Source organism: Mycetomoellerius zeteki, unplaced genomic scaffold (genome assembly GCF_001594055.1).
Source record: "Mycetomoellerius zeteki isolate Tzet28-1 unplaced genomic scaffold, Tzet1.0 scaffold12, whole genome shotgun sequence".
Classification (NCBI taxonomy): Eukaryota; Metazoa; Arthropoda; class Insecta; order Hymenoptera; family Formicidae; genus Mycetomoellerius; species Mycetomoellerius zeteki.
In genome coordinates this window covers 369000-390949 of record NW_017256126.1, presented here as the reverse complement: position 1 = coordinate 390949, position 21950 = coordinate 369000, and the positions used below count along the sequence as shown (strand labels likewise).

Below are 21950 nucleotides of genomic sequence, written 5' to 3'. Positions count from 1 at the left end.
AAACAGAATATCTCGTGTTTTATCGCTCGGCATTATCGTTCAGCTGCAAAATATCCTGAAATAAGGTCAATGAGGAAGCTACGGAACAAGTTATATTCAGTATCGGAAACAGAATGGCATAATAAAATGAGAAAATCAATTTGACAACTTTTAATTCGGACAGTTCCTTCAAACGTAATCCAATCACGAAAAGCTTTAAATATTATACGTATAGACAGATAGACAGAAAAAAAATAAATACAATTTTATTTAAAAAATATTAATTAAGATATTTTTTTACACATTTTTTAATGTATCACAAAAAATTGACACCGAATTTATGTAACATATACAAGTAACATTAATTCAAAAGTACAAAAGATTTATACAATTACAAATTTCATAAAATTTTAGATTATATATTAATTAATTAAATGTTGATAACGCTAATATTAAACTAGATTTTTTAATAATTTATTATATTTTCATTATGATAAATATAGCATAAGAAGATATATGCGTATAAAAATATCAAGAGAATGTTACGCTTGAATCAAGAATTAATTATACCCTTCTGGAACTCAGCAAAAAAATAAAATTTTGTTTACAATTTAGCACAGAATACATATTCTTGCATCGGAAAAGCAAGAAGCCTCCGATATAAGGATATAAGGAGGCAGGCGAATTTCTCTCTCTCTCTCTCTCTCTCTCTCTCTCTCTCTCTCTCTCTCTCTCTCTCTCTCAAAAGAGCGGCCCCAATGCGATTTTTCCAAAAAGGCGGTGTGGACGCGATAAAAAAAAGCGCGGAGTGAATAATGGAAAGTGGCGAATTCCTTTTCTGGTAGTCGCGGGGCAGACGAGCTCCATTAAAGGTCTCTAAATCCCCGACGTATCCCGCCCCTTCGCGCTACGCGATTCACTCATCCCTGCGACCCCCCGATCCCTCTCGTAACCTCGCCGCGTACATGGATGGATCATGACCCAGCATACGGGCGTTCGCTTTTGCTCGTAGACGCATATTTATTCGCAGTCCATTTTGGTTTGTTTGCACAAACGAGAGAGTCCGTCAGGCCGACGACGGACCTCCGACCGCCGTCGCCTGGTCGCTCCACTTTTCCGGGCACTTCGCTTTTGCATTCCTACGCCCACTCGATTCCGGGGATAAAAAACACAAGGGAAGCTGGCTGCTGATGTCCTTGACGTACTTTCACGATTGCTTTATTGTAAAATCGCGTCGCGAACCTTCCGGATTCACTTTTATAGCAGTGTTTGAAATGGCTTCATCTAACAATTATATGATTTTCATTTTATTTTTTATTTTCAATTTTTGTTTTAAAAACAAGTTCAATAATTTTAATGTGCCGTGGCATAGAATATTTGTTCTATTTAAATTTAAAAGACTATATGTTAAATAATGATACACGTTATTTTTTATACTCATTAAATTTTTTAAATATTATTCACATATGCCAATCTAATAACTCAAATTATTATTTTATAAAACCGAAAATTCATAATTTAAGTTAGATTGTGAAAAAAAAGTATCAATAAGTGTAATCACGTTAGCAAAATTCAATTAATAAAATTCTTCTCGCACTTGTCGTAAAATACATCTTCGACTCCTGGAAGAAACAATGATAAACGATAGTGATGCAAAATGAAGCGCGATTAAGAAAAACATAATACGCAAAGGGTTGCGGCTTTCGAGTGGCGTCAAATCGTTTTGAATTTCAAGCTCGACGCGGTTGGAATATCGGATGAGATTGTGGTTAAAAATTGTACAGTATTACTTAAGCCTCGTCTCGCAGAACTAGAGGAGTTCTTGATGATACAATTAAGTTGGGCAACAGCGGATTTTCTGACTCGGAAAATTATCCAATATTTTTCACGCTTTGCGCGAGGGTACGTCGCCAACCGAGGGACGAGCAAAGGGTGAGAAAAATGTCAGGTTGTTCCGGGCTCAGGAATTAGAAGCGAAAGGGGGTGCGAGAATATTGAGAGTAGTACAAGGCGCCTTTAGATAGGACGAAAGGGTAGCTCCTTCTAATGAAAAGTGGACCTGCTAAGATGTTTCTCGACAAGAATAAAAGGTGCTTGCAACTAGCTTAAGTAAAATTGTCTTTTCTTGTCGTTATCGCAATATAGAGGTGGTAAAACGATCTAAGTAGGTATTTACATGAAAGTAACAATATTTCTAAACGTAATTTTCAACTAGAGTAAAACAGGATAATTTGAATAGGTTGTATAAAAGATTGAAGTCGCATAGTGTATTCAATCAAACATATAAAACATACACTATTGCATCATTAACGTATATTTTGTATGTTTGAATACTCTACATGCGATTTCAATTTGAAAATTTTTGTTAACCTATATATATCTAAATTACTCCGCTTTATCTTATAGCGCACAAAATTCCGTACATACGTTACTGTTCAAAAGTTTGGAAACACTACCTTTTTTTTAAATATCAAAAAACGTCACATAAGAAACTGATCTCTCTGTTTTAACTATTTAACACACTATTATTTATTTATAATCATGTTTTCGAGGAAATATTTCATTTAAAAAATTTTACCAAGTTAACATGCTACGTCATTATTCTGTTATTAAGAAAGAATAAGGTTCATGGCTTGAGTGAAATTGTTACTGTCACATTTGTTACTTATATATCAATCACACATTCTGGCATTTCAAGGAAATTTTATGATTTTTTAATTATTTTTTACAGCGTGGGTAAAAATAATAATTCGTATTAAACATTAATAAGTAGGATGCTACGATTTGTAGGACAGTAATTAAAAATGAGATATTTTAATAAGTCAAAATTATAATTAAAAAATTCAAATAATAGTTAAGTGTTTAAATTAATTGTAAATTGTAATTTCATAGCAGCTTTTATTATAAATTAAAACTTCATGATTGATCTTTTTATTGTACTTCTTTACAAATTTTTAACTGCTTTCAAACTTTTGAATGTAGTGCATATATATATATATATACACAGAGTGTTAGTTAAGTATGTTGTCATACTCAACAGAGCGATTCTTTGGTTTATTTCAAATAAAAAAGTCCATATAAACATGTATCCTAAACGGCTTAGTTTCCGAAATACAGGTGAATGTTCGCAAATGTTTGACGAAACGGCAAATTGCGTTGGAGATATCTTCCTGCATAAATATGCCTTGCTTCACGTGAGTTACCATTCGCACAACCGTAAACAAAGTGACAAAGTCAAAGTCATAAAATCAAAAATAGACTTCAGTTCTGATATTGCTGCGGATCAGTTAGCTTGTACATACGTTTTCAACAATTCATCTAATTGTTTTATTTCATCAGAAGAACTGAAGCCTGTTTTTGTTTTTCTGTTTTTGACTAGTTTTTGACTAGGTCAAGCTGTATTTCTTTCAAATAAACAGATTATTTATTTTAACTACACGTTTAAATTTTTTTATTTCGGAAACTAAGCCGTTTAGGACACATGTTTATATGGAGTTTTTTACTTGAAATAAACCAAAGAATCGCTCTGTTGAGTATGGCAACATACAATACTTAACTAACACCCTGTATATCGCGTCTTTTATTATTTTGATTGTGGCATATTGTATATTGCCACAAAAATGCACAATATATACTATCTATACTACACGGATGATCATGTATGCGCTTCGGAAGGTTATCCGACAAATGTTATCGATTTACGCAATTCATATATACGTATACGCTTTAAAATAGATTTTATTTTAAGGTAAGTGTGTGTGGATTGTTATTCAATTTACTTATTTCGAATAAATCCTATTGATTAGGGTTTTTAATTTAGAAATATTAAATATTAGTTACTGTGTAACATTTTCGCTTATCTGCTTTGTTTTTACTAGATCAATGACGTACGAAAATGGAGGGGGGGAAACACAAATTCAGTTATTGAAATAATTATAATATATTTCTGATATATACTAATATATGCATCCTGATTTCTACAAAATCAATATGTTATAACTGGGCTACAGTCAAAATACTTCTGTGAAATGTAATAAGATTTATTCTTTATTTACCAAATTTATATTGTGCAAGCAATATGAAAATTAGGATAGTTTTTTAATGTTATGTATAACTTTTAGATAAAACAGAAGTTGGATAGAAAAAGAGAGGAAACGCAAATGCAGTAGGTATAGAAGACTAAAACGATTATCGTGTTTAATATTTATTTCGTTCAGTGCCTTGAATATTAACGTCGATATAAAGTAAAAGGTGTAAAAAAACCGTAAAAATTAACCGAGGAAAGATATTGTAAATAAAAATAAAAAAAAAATTTTTTACAAATACATTGACGTCTCGTTTATATTAAGACGCAACCTGAAAATTATTACATAATAATAAGTTGACATTATTATATTTTGAAATTATATTACATCTTCCCCTTGTTTAATTGGTTTGACTCGACAAGATGCAGAAATTATTTGATTTTCACGAAGCGAAGGATTAAATAAAATTAAATTTAAATCGACGACACATTCCTTTTAGAATATAACCACTAGGTAGAATATTTTCAGAAAATAATTTTAGCTTGAATATACTCTTGTCAGTTTGGGGCCGTGTGACCAAATAAGCAAATCAAACAGCAATTCGTAAAAATGATTATATTAAGTTGGCTAAATACGTATGAAATTTCTTTGAACGGAAATAATAAATAATTAAAGATCTTGTATCTCTTTCAATTACTGTTATTCCATTGTCTTCGTTAACTAACCGAAAAACGATCTCATACTGAGAGAAAAAAAATGATTACAATTACCATAATTTAATTACAATTACTATAATTTATAGTTATTTTTTTTCGAGACAACTACATATGTATTTGTAATTTGTAGTTTTATCATGCAAATACAGTCAATTGTGTTATTAATAATCACACACATTATTTGAAAATCTTTAGTTTCTTCTTAAAACACTTTTTAGTTATTATTACCACATAAATAATAAATAAATTAAAGAAAATGGTTATATTCATTATAATTGCAATTGCATTTACTAAAAAAAATTTTTATTTTATTTACATCTTGATATTTTATTATATTAACACTTGAAATTATATAATTTACAGTAATTGCTGTAAATTACTGTATAATTATATATAATTTACGTAATTTACAGTACAATTTTTTCATGTTTGAGAGACCTACATTATACGATTATTACTACTAACATTATAGCAATAATAACTATAAAAATGGAGCTCATAACTATTTACCATACAATTATAGTCACAAATACCAAATACTTTTTTCTCAGTATGCATTTAGCGATTAGTAGAGCGCCATATATTTTCTTATAGGCATATTCCAAAGACTTAGCAAGTCAACACCCGACTTATTTATCGAAAAAAATAGGAAGGCTCTCGAGATTTTTGAAATCACGCGTAAATCACGTTTCTCTAAGGAGAAGAAGAGGCGGCCTCTTCGCCTCGCACACTCCTGTTTTTCGTCGCTAATTCGCCGAGAATTGCGTTGTGCCATTCCCGTTCCCAAAAGCCGTATTTGTATTCAGTCGGCGGCGTCAGCCGGATCGGGGGTGTGCTCTCAAGATCGCGGCAGATGAGGTGCTTTAAAAAGAGAAAAGGAGTAAACGCGCGCGCGAAACGCAGCCGCGCGCCGGAGGAGTAGCGAGATGAATAAGAAGGAAAGGAAGACGGTGGCTGTGCAGAGGAGCAGAGTATCCCGCGTATTTCATATGCAGGGGGCTGTTTTGCTTGGCCTCGGCAATATTATTACCATATTTTTCGCATAATGCGCTCGCATGTATATGTCTCTTATTTCACGTGACACCCTCTCGCCGCGCGCTATCGCGACGAGGAGCGCCGGGGAACGTGATGCATTTTAACGTCTTATCATTCTGTTGTTCGTCCCGTGTTTCTTTATACACTATTTGCGATGCACCGATGAAAAGTTTATGCAACGTAAGACATCGGAAGCCGTCGTTGATCTCGCATTCGATGTAAGGATTTTGATAAAGACACTTTTCCTTTATTGCGAAGTCTGTATACAAATTGATACTGAAGTAAAAGAAAAACACAAAAAATCGAGAAAAAAATATCGGAAAATTAAATGTTTTAGATTTATTAGAGAGAGTTAGAAAGAAATTGAAGCATTATTATCTGAAATATTATTGTATTATACTGTTGAGTCATGAAAAATGCATAAATACAACCTAAGAATTAATATTGTTAAAATATTTTCGTCAGAGGAAATTAATGTATTAATACAAAAATATCTTTACCGAGAAAAGATCAAGATGTCTCTGGAAAATCAGAATTTAAAATACACACCCTATGAAAAATATTTCGATGCTCTTTTCCATACATTATACATCCGCTCTATGACATGAAAAAAAATGTGAAATCGCAAAGTCATTTTCCGAACATTTACCAAGGCACTTCGAGCAATACTTCACCCCCGAAAACGGAAGGGATAAAATTTTAGAGTCGCCGAGCCACGAATGATGAGAAAGAGAGCGGGGATGACGCGTCGAATCGTAGCGCTTTTCAATACAAACATGCGGATGAAAGTGAAGGAAGCAGTACAGTGGAGAGACAAAACTATTAGCATCCCCCTTGTTCCACTTCGCGCGCGGTCCGCGAAATCTATTTGTGTGTAGATTCCGGAAAATTATGGTCGATAAAGAAACAAATTTCGAATTCCATCGAAACGGCACGTTATAAACATTATTCCGCTTGTAGTGGGATTCTCACCGCCAACCCTCTCATATTCTGTTTTCTCGAGCACCCTCGAATGTTTCGAGCGGCATCGTCCCTTTAACTTGAATATGATTTTCGAGTGTTCCTGCGTGTACGATAAACAACATGCGGATACGATCGTAGTATCAACGAGGTTCGATCGCTCAGTAATTTATTATTAGCAGTTTCGAATTTCATTTTTCCGTCGAAATATTTTATCATACAGAAATATGTTCATCACTTTCATATCTACGCGTGAAGTTGCAGTAAAAGTACAATAAAAATTGCAGTAAAAGTATAATAAAAATTACAATAAACTTCAGGGGAATATTTATCTCAAACGAAAAATTTTATCATAATTGTGGAAGTACCGAAATTAATACTTCAAACTTTCATTTGTGTTCGCTTACCTACGTGTCCGAAAAAGTGGAAAGTTTTGAAATGGTTTGAAAATTTTTGAGGATAAGCTCACCTGGAAACAAAGAAAACTCGTGTTACATATCAATTGTATTTGATTATACGTTAAGTTAATTTCTAATATTAAATCTAATTTAATTTTACGTAATTAAAAAAAGCAAGAAATTCATATCATCGTGTAATTTAACGACATTGAATAAAATTTTGAAGTAAAGTTATAATACTGACATATATTAATTATTATTCAAGTTATCGCGAGAAACAAATGTTTCATCCAAAAAATAGCATTTGGCAACAGAAAAATAGCATTTGTGTGACTACAGAAATCAATAAAGATTTCCTAACTCAAACAAACAGAACTCCGCGCAAGATCTCTGTCGTGGATTGCGTAAAAAGTACAACCATGTGTTTCGAGTTATTTATTCAAGCCGGGCGCGTTATGTATTCACACGCTATCGTAGTCTTCTCTAGATAAACAATTATGTAATGCAGAAAGAACGAGAAAGAGAGGGTTATTAAATAAATAACAGCGGAACTGTGACTTACATATTCAACTTCGTTATTTTAATTTTTCATAATATTTATGAATTTCTATTTCTCTAAATAGAATTTTATTTGCGAAGACAATTAATAACAAAATTAAGGTTTAATTTTGTTTTTAAATAATAATTATATAATATTATAAGGCAATAAAAAGTATCTGTCAAATTGTTTTAGAAATTAAAAAAATAATCACAATGTTTAATTTATTATAATTATATATTATATATATTATATAACTATTTATAGCCTTGAATATTGTTGTTATTGTCATTTTAATTTATTTCACAACGCCAACATGCGTTATGCACGAATATTACAAAGAATATCAAGAGAAATCGAGAGAAAGCTTTTAATCACAAGTTTCTGAAGTACCTGAAGTTTTTGAAATTTCTGAAGTTTCTACTTAAAGTAGGTATACACGTCTCACTCGTTTACAATCGATATTTAACTCCACGACCGGATACTTTATCATCGAAGCAGAGGTGAGTTAGAGTGGACTTTGTTTCTAACGGGACAGAAAATGATGAAGACACGAATGGAGGTACCCGAACGACCGTTGGTCCCAACAGGGTGCTTAAGTAAAAATATTTAGGCCGTTATCGAATCGATCCCGCACGTGACCCAAACTACTTAGCGAGTGTCTCAAAGCTTTGTCTCGATGGACGGCACACGTTGCGAGGTACATAAATTCTTAACTTATACTTTTTTTTTAAACGGGAACCTACCATCATTAATCATACGCTAAACACTTGCATAGCTATTTTTTGTTTCATAATTATTACTTTGCATTATTTTGCCGCTAAAAGAAATTTTCTTAATACTAGAGAGGTATTAATCTTTCTTACTGATTAAAAAAATTTAAGCAATTAAATTATTATGAAAATAAAAAAAATTATGAAAAATGAAATATTGTATCAGAATAAAGGACATCATAATTATTGAAAAGTCAAAAAATATCAGATTTTTACCTTTTACACATAAGAAATATAATATTAATCTAAAAAATAGAGATACGGATCAATAATACCACTACTGAATATTTCTAAAATTAGATAATGGCTTTATATGCATCTATTTAAATAAGAGATATACTATTATAAGATTACCATGTCAGAATTATGACAATAAAAAACGATAAGCACCATTTTTTCAATCAAGTACGTCTGCAGGAGGCAAGGCAACTGCGACAGAAAGGAAAGCGAATATACGGAAGTTCTAATACTCCTCCTAAGTCGTTCATAGATTCTATAAGGGGGCAGTTTATATGCAGCCTACGGATGGGGTCAGCATGGCTGAAGATATATATTTTTCAATATAACACGCGGGGGACTCGGCGGTTCGGACCGCGTGAATCGTTCGACAGAGCATTCGAAGGAGGATTCGAGCAGGAGTCGATGTTATTTTTTATCTTTATTAGATTGCCGGATACCCGTTAGTTGAGGTTCGACGTGCTACGGACGAACGTGCATGAATATCAAATGCCGGGTAACACGTGGTGCATTTTATCGTCCTCCTGGCGACTTGAGTATATCCTTCGTCCGTAACGGACTCGTCCCTATGTCAACCCTTTCCATAACGGACTAAGAAGCCGCTTAATTAACTTTAAACTGTAATCGATTGAGACGACAAAATATATACAATATCACTTTTATGAAAAGTAATCTTGCAATTATAACAATTATTACTTTACCAATTCGAATTTTTAATTACCGCGATTTATAATCTTTTTCTCTATAAATAATATTTAAAAATAAAATAATCTCATAAAAATAATCTTTATATAATGTATATAAAAAATTATTTTCACATCGTTCTAATTTACTCTCTCAAATTATGTATATTTTATCTAATTGTACGAACATGAAGTATGTAAATTCCTAATCGTACATCGATATAAAAATTAACTAATCTTATCAATTTTTACATGGATAAGCTGCAATTATGTTTTAAAGAAAACGGATGGGCCCGCCGCACGTTTGAACGATAAGAAAGCGTAGACGGATGTTTGTTTGGTGGACCGTTAATGTCGCCGTGTGTATTGTTTACAGAATAACCGCTCGCCTCCCCCGCCAGCGGCGGTGCGGTTTGTCGATACTGAGAGAGTCGAGAGACGCGGCGGTGTTCTTCCTTTGAAAAATACTCAAGGTAAACTCGTGTGTTGATTGTATGTTCAGCCTGTGAGAGGGCGAGCTCGTGTGTAAAGAGCGCCTCTCGGTGGAATTTCCAGGACGTTACATCGACTCCTTCCAAAGTACTTTAGTTTCCGTGGGAATCATAATCCCAGTTGTGAACGACTCCGCGAGTTATCGGGGAATTTGCAAACATAAGGGTCGCTCGGAAATCTCGCCAATCGAAATCTCGTCAACCTCGAGTGGATCAAAGTCTTCGATTTTATCTTGTAAAGAAATGCGCAAAAGATAGATCATTAAATAAGCATGAATTTTACGGATAATAATGTATAAATAACAGATTTCAAATTTGTTTAGACATCAAATTAATATGTATAATATGCTGTAATATATTAAAAAAATTAAAAGAGATGTAATTTGTACAAGATTCATATGATTATAAAAGACATAAAAGAATAAAGTACAATTACGTGCAATGGATATAATTAAGGATATTAGTTGATATTATATAGCTTGGTCATAAGTATAAAGCATTTTTAATTTATTGCATTTTCTTGAAAAAAAGGGCAGTAATAAAAGCCGAAAGGCTAATAAAGTATTAAAATTATTAAAAAGATAATTTTTTTAAATAAAACTTTTTAAATTTATTTCTCGTTAGATATAAAACGTTTATGTCAATTTGTAGGAGTACTTTATATTATACTTATGGGCTGTACTTATACTGTATTTATATTTAATGTATCGGCAATATTAGCTAACATGAGAATTATAGAAGATATATGGTAATGAGAAATAATTGTAAGGACTCTTTCAAACAGCTTAGTCCGTATACTCCCTTACGTCGTTCAAAATGCGCATGGACATACCGGCGGACAGTAATTAATGGAGACGTAACGAGTGGGCGTAGCCGGGGACTAATATGCGAAATAAATCTGCGGTAATAGTAAGTAATTTGGCCAATAAGTCGATAACAAATTGGGTTTGCCAGCGGCAGTGCGCGGCTCCCTTAATGGCAGGCAAGTGACCGGATCCACCCCCTTGGACACCCACTGCCCTTTCACCCGTTTGTCGACCATGCAGAGCCATCCCCGCGTGCACGTCGCCTTTCATCCCCTCCTTCATATGCTCGAGAAGCATCCCCTTTTGCCAGCATATTCAATATTTCACGGACTCACGGGTAGTGAAGGAAAGTTTTGTTTAAGCTGTAAAGTCAAAGGGTAGGCAACGAAGGCTATCTTTTAGTTGTTATATCGGGACAACAAGGGACATTGAGGAAAGAAATCAGCGTATGTATGGAGGATTATAGAAATAAGACATGATATATAAATTTTCTGTATTAAAGGCATAAATAATCTTACATCTTAAATCTGTTAAATTATCTTTTAGAGAGAAATCATAACTTGACATAAATTTAAAAAATATCTAAATTATTTGTCCCATTGAATGTAAAAGATACACATTCTACATTAATAACTACGTTCTATATTAATAATTTATTTTTTATAAATTTAGTAAAGACCATCGTTTTAGTACTTTTCAGAATAATATAATCCAATATTAAATATAAGAAAATAGACTAGAGATATATATCACGTTGTATCGATAGATGCAACGGATTTAAAAAGTAAGATCTTCCTTTATTTGAAGACAAGGAGGTATAAAGAAAGTCCTTTGGTCAGTCGTAATGAATAATGTCCACATCTGTTCGGGACATCCCATCAGTAACTACAATCCCTTCACCCCCTCCTTCTGTACTTCCTCACCTTGGTGCTCACCCTAAAAACCATTTCCACCCCATCGCTGCTTTCTCACCCGATTTCGCTGCATATCAAATTATGGAGTTCTGAATGGCCGATCGTCGCCTGCTGCTGCTAGTGATATATTTGGATATATTAAATTTTTTTCATAGTGGACACCCAACATACACACCTACGTTTACGTCGTAGCCAAATCAATACAATATTCGGCCTACTATCTTCGTATTTTCATCTCATTTTTCCTTATTTCCACGATATAGAAATGATATATTAAAATTTTTAAAAAGCAATTTTTATAAATCTAATTAGTTTTCAAACAACTTAATGCTATTAGTAAATTCAAAAATACTCAAGAAATTTAATTATTTACTAATTTATTAGTTATCTATTTATTGAATGAATAATTTTAAATATTTAAGTAATGTACATTTAATTGATTGTTATTTATTATAATTACATATCATATTATTTATCAAAATTTTACTAAGTTAAAACGCAAAATTTTTTTCTTACAAATCTAACTTTTCGGAAATTTATCAATTCCGTTAGTATTTTTGTTTTCTTAAAAATATGTCTCCAAATATCTTTTCAATTTCTTTTTCAATTTCAAAATATATTTTTTATGAAACACATCAGAATCGTATTAGAATTGACGATAAAAGCTCAGCCGAAAATTTGCACAAGAAAAACGTTTATTGAACAATTACATTTCCCTTCGGCCCACCCATAAACCTCCACCCATAAGGTCGAGAGGCTTCGTTTGCATAGTCGCCGACACCTTGCGTGTCCATTACGCGGGGGTGGCACAGGCGAGGCGAGGGGGCCGACGTTGGGGGTGGCCAACGAGGGTGAGACGGTAAGAGGTGTGAACCGTAAACGCGCCACGTGCGCCAAATGGAAATGGACCAAATATCGCTGCAAACACTCGACCGTGCGAGTATCGATATACGACGCACCCTCCCTACATCTCTCCTACGTCCTGTCCTCCCCCGACTCTACTACGATCAAGGCACATACATGTGGACCTCCGTTTGTAGTTTATATGCCACCCTTTCCCCTAGCTTCGTCTCGCCCGCACACGTGTGCGACGTTCTGCTTGAAAATTCTCCGGTCATTCGAATCCATCAGGAGTCCGCAAAATATCGTGAACTACTTCTCTTGTACTCTTTGACGTTTCTAGTATGCGTGTGGGCAGAGTGTGTTGGTACAAAACTGTATACGTGGAAAGAAAACCGTACGATTTCTAAATGGCGCATATTTTGGCGATAATATTTTTTGCGTATTAAAGGTCAGTAGACTCGTTTTATAAATTAGTTTTATGTTTCTTTCTTCACTTTTTTATGATGTATAGTATTATCAGGTTTTACATATAAAGATTGCCGTGTAATTATTTTTCCTATAAATTCTTCAGTATGATAAACAAAACTTTTTTTTTATTAACAAAATTAATTTAATAATAACATAATGAGTCATGAATAAAATTATTATATATACATAATTCATTCTAAGTAAAAACTTATATATTTTATAAGTAGTGGAATTCAAAAGTTGTAAAAATGATGTGGAATATAAATTATCTCTCAAATATAATAACATATGTAAAATAATTATATATAATTATAATAAATGAATATCAATAACTCTATTCAGTGTTTAATACAAATAACTAAATAAGATTTTTTAATATAATAATGAAGGCTTATAAGTCAAAGTGGGTTTTAGTATCTAATAATATGTTTGTGAGTTTTTACAATTTCCAGTTCAAACAAACTGCACGCCGATTGTCTTAAAACACAGTCCCAAATTGAAATGAAGCTAGAGTACGTAATATCACATTTTTTTAATAAATAAAGTTTCGAGTTATATCAATCGATTTTTTTTCTCTAATGTTCCATGAATTTGCTTTTCCAAATTACTTTTCACCATCAAAACCAAAAGTTAATTTATAAGTTATATAAGTTATATAAGTTTAATAATGTTATAATAATTCAATTATAATAGATTAAGTATAATAGTCTTACTGTAATGTTCTCAATGTAAATCTCGCATTTTAATGCATTATCACGACAGATCAATTAAATTTCCTAATTCACAGAACACCGCGAAGAAGGAAAAAGAGACGCGCGAGAAATAATTCCCTTCTTGCTTCTAGCCAGCCGCTTCTTCATTTATCAATTCACCCAATTCACCGACGAGAATCGTAGTAAACATGAAACTGCAGTGGAAACTACAGGCAAAAAGGAGGCGAGTAAAGATAGATACGCAAGATGCAAACTGGAAGAACAGAGACATAAAGAGCGACAGAAGGTAAACGAAGGATAGAGAACGAGAGAAAGAGAGAGACAGAAGATGGAGACGGAGAGATGGAGGGAGTGAGTGCTTCTAACTAAACAAATATGTACTCACGTACTCATTCACCTATCTCTCAGTCAGTCCTACCTACGCTCCTAGAGCCCTTTTAAAGACTTTTCCTGCTGCTCTTCTATTCCGTACCCCCGACATATACTCGCGGCGATCCGACAAAGGGAAAAGCGCGGTTAGGACTTGAAACGTTCAAACGTCGGATGTACATGTGTGCACGCTTACTCGGATAGTTTCAACGGGAAGAGAACGTCACGCGATGCTCGGAGTACTCCCGCGGCGATTGTAGCGAGTCATCACTGCTATCACGAGTCGAGGATTTCACAAGTCCTTCAAATGGAGGCTACCCGATACTCGAACTTCGAGACGTATCTCCGTCTGGTGCAAGAAGCCGCGGAGAAATAGTTTTTTTTTTAGTAAACGAGTGTTCTCGCTATGAGTGTCTATATATGCAGATTATAGATTATTTTATTTTTACGCAACCGTTATACACGAAGATCCTCTTGCGACTTTATTTGCCTTCATTTGTATTTCCTCATAATAAGGAATTACAAATGAGTCGTTCGTTGACGAAATGACACAAGTACATTTTCTTATAAGCATACAAGTCACAAAAAGTATTTACTAATGAATACTAATGAATTTACTGAAGTTTCTTCTTGGAAGCTTCTTATGGCATACACTCCTGGTTAAAATTTGCATTTAATTCAAAATTACTCATCAGACCTGCCATTTAAAAACTCGCACGTTGCAAATTCTTAAAGCTCGTCCCCAATGAAGTCACTCGTGCCGATTCGGTTTCTTTTTCTTCTTTTATAAAGAAGAAGAAGAAAAAGGCAGTATATCGATCGGCACGATCAGCTTCAGCTCAAGGAGACGAGCCTTAAGATAATTAGAACGATATTTATCGAGGCGCAAAAAATCCTTCGTATCAACCGGATCGCTCCCAAAGTGCATCGTGTCGATTTCGAAAATGGCATCAGGTACGATTAATCGCGATGCGGGAGCGTGAGCGAAGCGCGCACCCCTAACGAAGAACGCGGGTCGGACGTAATCCGCTCTGAGAACGAAAGAGGGGACGAGGAAGCTCTCGTAGAGAAGAGAATCAGCGTGGCTACCCCGAGGTGGGGTAGTCGCGCGCTAGATGATATCCAGAGGATTATTCTCTCCCGGTCGCATCACAAACTGCCGTGACAAATCGCCCTATACTTTATGAGACGAGTCTTTCTTCTGTGCGGCCCAGCAGCCGCTCACTCTGTTCGAGCATATATCACCCAAGGCTGTCGATATATTATCGCCCGCGACGCCTACCGTCGCTGCTCAGCAGAGTCAATACACGATGCGCCGAAACAAATAGCCTGCGAGAGACGCACAACGCGAGCGGGAGAAGTGACAGTAGCAGCCGGCCGTCAGACGAAATCCTTCGTGGATTTAGACGACGATATATAGGTCTCGAGAATCGATCGTGCCTCCGATATTTTTTTTGCAACATCGCCGGTCTCTCGCAACGCACGAGCGTGAATACTGCGAGGATAATGCGAGAAAATACGGAAAGTAATATCCGATATACACTGTTAAAAATGTCATGAAATTTCATGAACTTTTAATATACAATGGTAAATGATATTTAAATCACTCGTAACTGAAATGATATTTAATGTATATATGTTAATGAAATTAAATTCAAGTAAATTAAAATATATAAGTGTATTGAAATTTAATATACTTTTAATATACGGAGATAAATAATATTTCAATTCACTGTATATTAAGTAAACTTTAATGTACATGTTCATTAAATTTTGGCGCTTTTCGCGGCGATTGTGCGAAACAAACCCACCAACTGTTTTTACTGATCTCTAGACTATTCTGGACATCCGCTTGTATCGAGATTATGATTGCCGTGGAAAGTGCTATGTTTATTAGTGCATATTGTGAATATAAGAATGTAAGTACATCAATGTAAGTATAATGTTGATTCTATAATGAATCGGTAGTCGGTCTTATCGATGAATCGCGGTGAAGTTGGTCAACAGTCGACTTGTACGACTAACAATAAGATTATAACCGATTTTTTTAAGTCTGGTCAAATTCGACTTTATTCCTTCCCATTAGTCGAGCTAAACGACTTGCTGTATAATTAACAGCTTGTAGATGGGAAATATCATAGTCACCTATTTAGGTTAAGGCTGGTTAAGATTTGAGATTTCTGACTCATTGTAGAATCAACATTATATTTCCATTGATGAATTCACATTCTTATATTCTTATATGTATATGAAAGTATTATATATGCTTGTAATTTGCAGTGACTTTTAGCATTAAGAAATTTCTAACAGTGCAGTTAAAGCGTACACAAGGCTATTCAAATGTATTTTTCAAATTATATATTTTAAAATTTATACGATATACAATCATTCATCACGTATATAAAATAAAAACAACATTAAAGATTAAATTCTTTATTGAACTGCGATAAAATGTTACTCGTTGATAGCTTTCGCTATACCGCGAAGGTAATAGTTTTCGATACTCCCTCGTTTCACATTCCTACAATATAAGCTGGTACATTTTTAATTATGTTCTTTCCTATTGCGCCATGCTATGTCTTTTAATGTGGTCTGTATAAATTGTTAATTTACAATTATGATATTCCTGGCCACTTTGTAATCGCGCCGTTTCGCCATTCGGCGTTTTCTCAGCCCTCAGCCGTCGTAACCCTTCCCATAAATTTCCTGCTTTCAGTGGCCGATTTATAATTACCGCTTTCATATACCTAAAGTGTAATTTGCTTGTGTAAATTCCACATGCTCGGCTCGATGTAGTAATATTTCACGAACAATTCCGAAAGGTATACGGTTTACGCGAGTGGCCGCATATTTTCCGCTGCCCGCGGAAGATAACGGTTTGTATGAGATTTATAATACTTCTATATTATACTTGTACTCCTCCCTTTTTAATTTTATAGAAAAATTTGCGGAACAACCTAGCCTTGGGGGGTCGTTCAAAAAAATGCAGAGTTTGTAATGTTCGTGCACACCGCATGTAGTAGCAAATATAAAAATTTATATCTATAATGCTACGCTAATATTAGTTTTCCGTGGAATGTCTTCCTCGAAACGCGCAGGCGCGGTAGCATTCTCTAAATATAAATTAAAATCGAAGCATTAATGCTTAAATTAATAACGAAGTAATTGAGACACGTGTGTCATATAGAATTTTAGCCGGTTTGATAATCCCGGTTTGTACCAAAATGACGCACCGTACAGCGAACTGTAATGCAATTAGATTTTAATAGGACCGTACATTATTCAGAAACGGCAGTTTCCACGTCGATGAAAATTTAGAGGCGATACTTTATGTTTTAATATTCATATGTCATATCAATGTCGAATAAATGTGCGATTGCTGTCCACGATGCTTTATAATATATGCAAAGTGAATATGTAACTAATGAAAATTGAGATGGAGAGAATTGTTTCTTTGCATTTCTATTTTTGTGGAGATTTTTCGTTGCTAAAAGACATAAGATAATAGATAGCGGAAGTATCCAAATACCAAGTTTATCACAGGAGAATGTCTCTTTCTAACTTTATCATATAACTTTACAGCGCCAAGTAGACTATTTTTTTTATATTTATAGAGCTTGTAAAATGCGAACAATTAATTTAGCCATAAAATAACATATTAATAAAAACAGTAAAATAGCTGAACATTAAAGAAATGATTTTTTTAGTCTCAAATTTTTTAATATTTTCTTTTTATTTTACAGTTACTCTACATACAATATTTCCTTTAGCATTTACAAAACACCCTTTATCTTTTAATCAACTTAGAATTTATTAACAAAAGAACAGTTTGTGGATGCATATATTAAACTTCAAATGATACAAAAAATATGTGATCAATTAATATAAAATACATAAAATAACTGAAAAGACTGCAAAGATATTGCGAGTATTGAAAATCAATTATATTTCATGCAAATCGCGGAGTGTGTAAGAAACAGTGGCATGCGGTACGCATGCGATCGACATTTTGCGGTTCGCGGCCGTAGAGATCGCAGCCGCAGGGCGATGCGTTTTGCGCGGTGCTAATCGCGAACCGCGCGTTTTCGTGGAGAAAGGCAATTCTCTCTCTCTCTCTCTCTCTCTCTCTCTCTCTCCCTCTTCCTCTTTGCCGCGATTTCCCCAATCGGCTGATGTTTCGCGGTACTTTCGTGCGCACGGTGGCGCGGTAGCCACGCGACTGTCGAGCAGGTAGTAGCTTACAGCTTTTCGAGCGTGGAGTTTCGAGGTTTCGCGGTTTCGAGGAGGGATAGGACGAACTGTGGGCGAGAGCGTGGGGTGGAGTGAAAGGGGATGAAGCGTCGGCGCCCGACGATACACTACAGTACCCGACACAACGATGCGTGCGACTATCCCAGTGCGTGCCACGCGCCCGACATGACAACATGTATTTTACCACGTTGTTCGTATCAGTAACGAAGAAAAATCTTTCTGATGGATGCGGATTGTTCGAAGAGTAATGCCAATTTTCAGGACACAATCTAAGATTTTATTAACACATTCAGGTCCGTATTCATAGTCGTAGATCGATCCACGATTGATCCTCATTTCAGGCGAGCTAGGTTTGAACTAAAGATTGAACCAATCAGATTTATTAAATCGTGGTTTGAGAAGCGTTTTTCGAATGAGACTGATTCAAACTTAGCTCAAATTGGATTTCAAGTTGAATCACGACTATGAATACAACCCTCACTGACAGACTTGCATTGATTACATTTATATACCTCATTAATATACGTACATTTAATGTAAACAGTTGAATTTAGAAATAATTCATCTCTCAAGAGAGTATTTAAAAATTAAAAAATATAATATGTATATTAACTTGAAAAGAACTGGATGTATTCAAGTCGATCGTCAACGTCTTCGCTTAAACTTTTGCAACACTAAATGTGAAACGTTTGACAAAGTACAGTTCGTAAACAGTCATTAAAAGGCAGAAAATGAACATAGTAGATATTCGCAAACTATGATAAGAAATTTTGTTTTTTTACCGTTTTTACCGTTGTAAGCAGTCATAAATAAAACAATGACACAATGAGAACGCAAAGACATATTTCCATTTATAATTACTAACAAAGTTTCATTTTCAACGATGATAATAACGATACGTCAACGGCAATAATAATACTAATTATAATGAACTGAAACGGTGACAGAATATCTCATAGAATGCATTTTTATTTACGATACGCGCGCGCGCGCACGACTGGCACAGAATGCGATAGGTCAAATTCTAAACTGATATTTTATACCGTATTCCAGTTTATTACTCAGTGGAATTTCAAATATGCTATTTTCTATGAAATGCAACTGCCGTTAATAGCAACCGCCTGCAGTCCCTATATCGGCGTATGAATGCAAAAATTGATCCAACGATTTCAGCAGCTGTTCACAACACGTCAAAAGAGAATAGCACGCTCTTCACTCCACACCTCTCATTTTTTATTCATGGGTCTAGACCTAGTAGATTTGTGCCAAGTTGTATGAGAACGGAACATATATCAGTCATCGTGCGCTTACTTGCTACAAAGAAGAATGATGACGAAGAGAGACAGATGTTGATAACTTCTCTGATTTATTATTATTCGACGATCTTTCGCGCTTCTGACGCTGATATTACGTTTTACTTACTCTACTCGATCATCGTCTTTAAAATCTAAAAATCTGGATGATTCAGATATTATTTTAATAGCAATTCTTCATTTGAATAATCTTTCAATTCTTTGCGTTACCATACTCTTTTTCTAATATTGCTGTTATTTGTAGATGCTTCCGATTTATCGTAATTTTACTTTGTCCTGGAGATAACTTCAATTACATTTATTCATATAAATCCAATATTATATCCTCCCAATCATTTGTAAAAATTAGTAATCACTATTATTAAAAGCGTACAAAAATTAAATAATCATACAGTCGTGAAAAATATCACAATTGACTTGCTTTAACTTTTTTTAACTTCGTTCCACAATATTGTTCAAAGCATAGAAAATGAACGTCATTTAAAAACCTCTTTGTGCGCGATGTTTCTTACCGACTTGGGAAACTTTTATAGAACAGACGCATTCAGCGTTTCAGTAGATGCAATTGCAAGCGATGGCTTGCAAGATGACCTGATAACAATCGCGATCGATAAAGAAAACAACTTGGCCGACGATAAAGCGTAAACACTGCGTTCCCCCTTTGTCAACGTGTACACGCGGCTTCACGAACGTGAAACAAGATAAAGCGGAACAATACTTTCGTCGATTAAATGGATGCACTTAGAGGAAATTAATTTTTCGCGCTGGAAATAATGGCATCGGGTTGCTGACATAATTGACGGGGCTTTTTATGAAATAATAACAAACCACGGCTTATACAAGGGAACAAAGATGCAATTTGACATATTAACGCCAAATTTGCAACGGTTGTTACTTGTACCTTACGATAACTGTCGGAAATAATGATGCCTAGTTGTCTGACTCTACCAGATAACGATAAGAACGCAACTGTCTAACTACTGCAGTTACAGAGTAGTTATTACGATAAAAGACAAATTAATTTCTAAAAATAAATGAGAATATTAGTGTAATATTTTCTCGAAGTCAAGAAAAAAGAAATATTAAAACAAAATAATAAAATACTTTCTCATCGCTCTTCATCGAATATGCAACATTTAAACATGCAAATGTTCTTACGGTTATACTCTTGGAGTGTATAACCGTATCTCTGTGTTTAAGAATAGTAACATCCTAATACGTTACAGAAAAAAAACAACGTAATATGTCGCAAAAGGGTGGTCGCGATTACAAATATTGTTCGTTAAGTCACGTCGTGTTTAAAGTTGGCAGAGTACGCGAGACGCATTATCGGTTGCTTACTTTACATCGTGTCGCCATCGTGAAAATTAAGCCGCTTGTTTTAAATGCTTGTCAAGAATTTCGAAGCTGTAAGTAGCCATCGTATCGATCGCTGCATTCGGCAAGTTTACGCTTACACACCTGTTTGATTGCCTCGGTTGCTGTTGCTACAAATTGACACGACGTCCTGATAGCACTCGCGACTTTAAGCCAACGTGGCTGCACGTTGACCTGATGTCATTCGTAACGTTTTCCTTCACTGATATTGTTATATTTATTACGATTTTAATCGCAATAATTATCTTGATTTGTACCACGTAACTCCAATAAACTTAAACCTCGTATATAAATATCTCGAACGAATAAATGTATTGATGACAAACATTTCACTTCAACACGATATGTATTTTATGTAATTTCTGTGTAAAAATTAATTGGTTAGATTCCGTAGCTATGCTAGTTTTACTCGTCAACAGGTCGAACAACACACAAAACTGCAAATTTTCCATTGTACAATTACATCGTTGTGGAATCAAATTAATTTACGATGTGTCGACGATGTATTATATATAAATAAATATTTTTATTATTATTAGCATATTGTGTATAATATTATAACGTTATAATTTAAAAGAAAAAAATGCATTTCCTTCGATAAATGCACATCGTTACACTGTCACTTCTCGTATCTTTTAAAAGTAACTTTTAAATCACTGTTACACTTGTGCTGCAACTTGACATTTATTACATCCTGCTGCAACAGCGATGAGATTGCCAAGGCAAGTGAATATCCGCACATCCGTGAACGTACGCACTTGTCAATCGCTAATAGTTCAACCACGGATCCCGTATCTTCACTCCGCCATGTGTCATTTCCATGGAACTTGGAAGTCACGCACAACATTGATACATAAAAAGTATCGCTTAAATTCACTCCATTCACTGTCAGTGAGAAGCTCGTTTCTTTCCCTCTCTCGCATATTCACAACACGCTTAAGCAAAACGATCGTAGAACGATCTTGGTGAACCGTTAGACAGAGAGAAGCAGATCGACAGGTCGCCTCAAAACGAACTTGAGCGAAGGAAAGAGATGGACGTACTGAAGGCGACCGAGAGAG

General features: G+C 34.6%; 1 protein-coding gene across 16 annotated transcripts in view; it reads right to left on the bottom strand.

Annotated features, from left to right (window-relative positions):
* FoxP (forkhead box transcription factor P) overlaps positions 1-21950 on the bottom strand; it is a 309626-nt gene that overhangs the window by 34693 nt on the left and 252983 nt on the right. Inside the window, exon 1 of one of the 16 annotated variants that reach the window (XM_018461146.1) lies at positions 20974-21024. The exons of the other annotated variants lie outside the window; for them this stretch is intronic. The gene's annotated coding sequence lies outside the window, so the exon portion shown is untranslated. Of the gene's footprint in view, positions 1-20973; positions 21025-21950 lie in introns of those variants that run through there. 16 annotated transcript variants of the gene reach the window in all.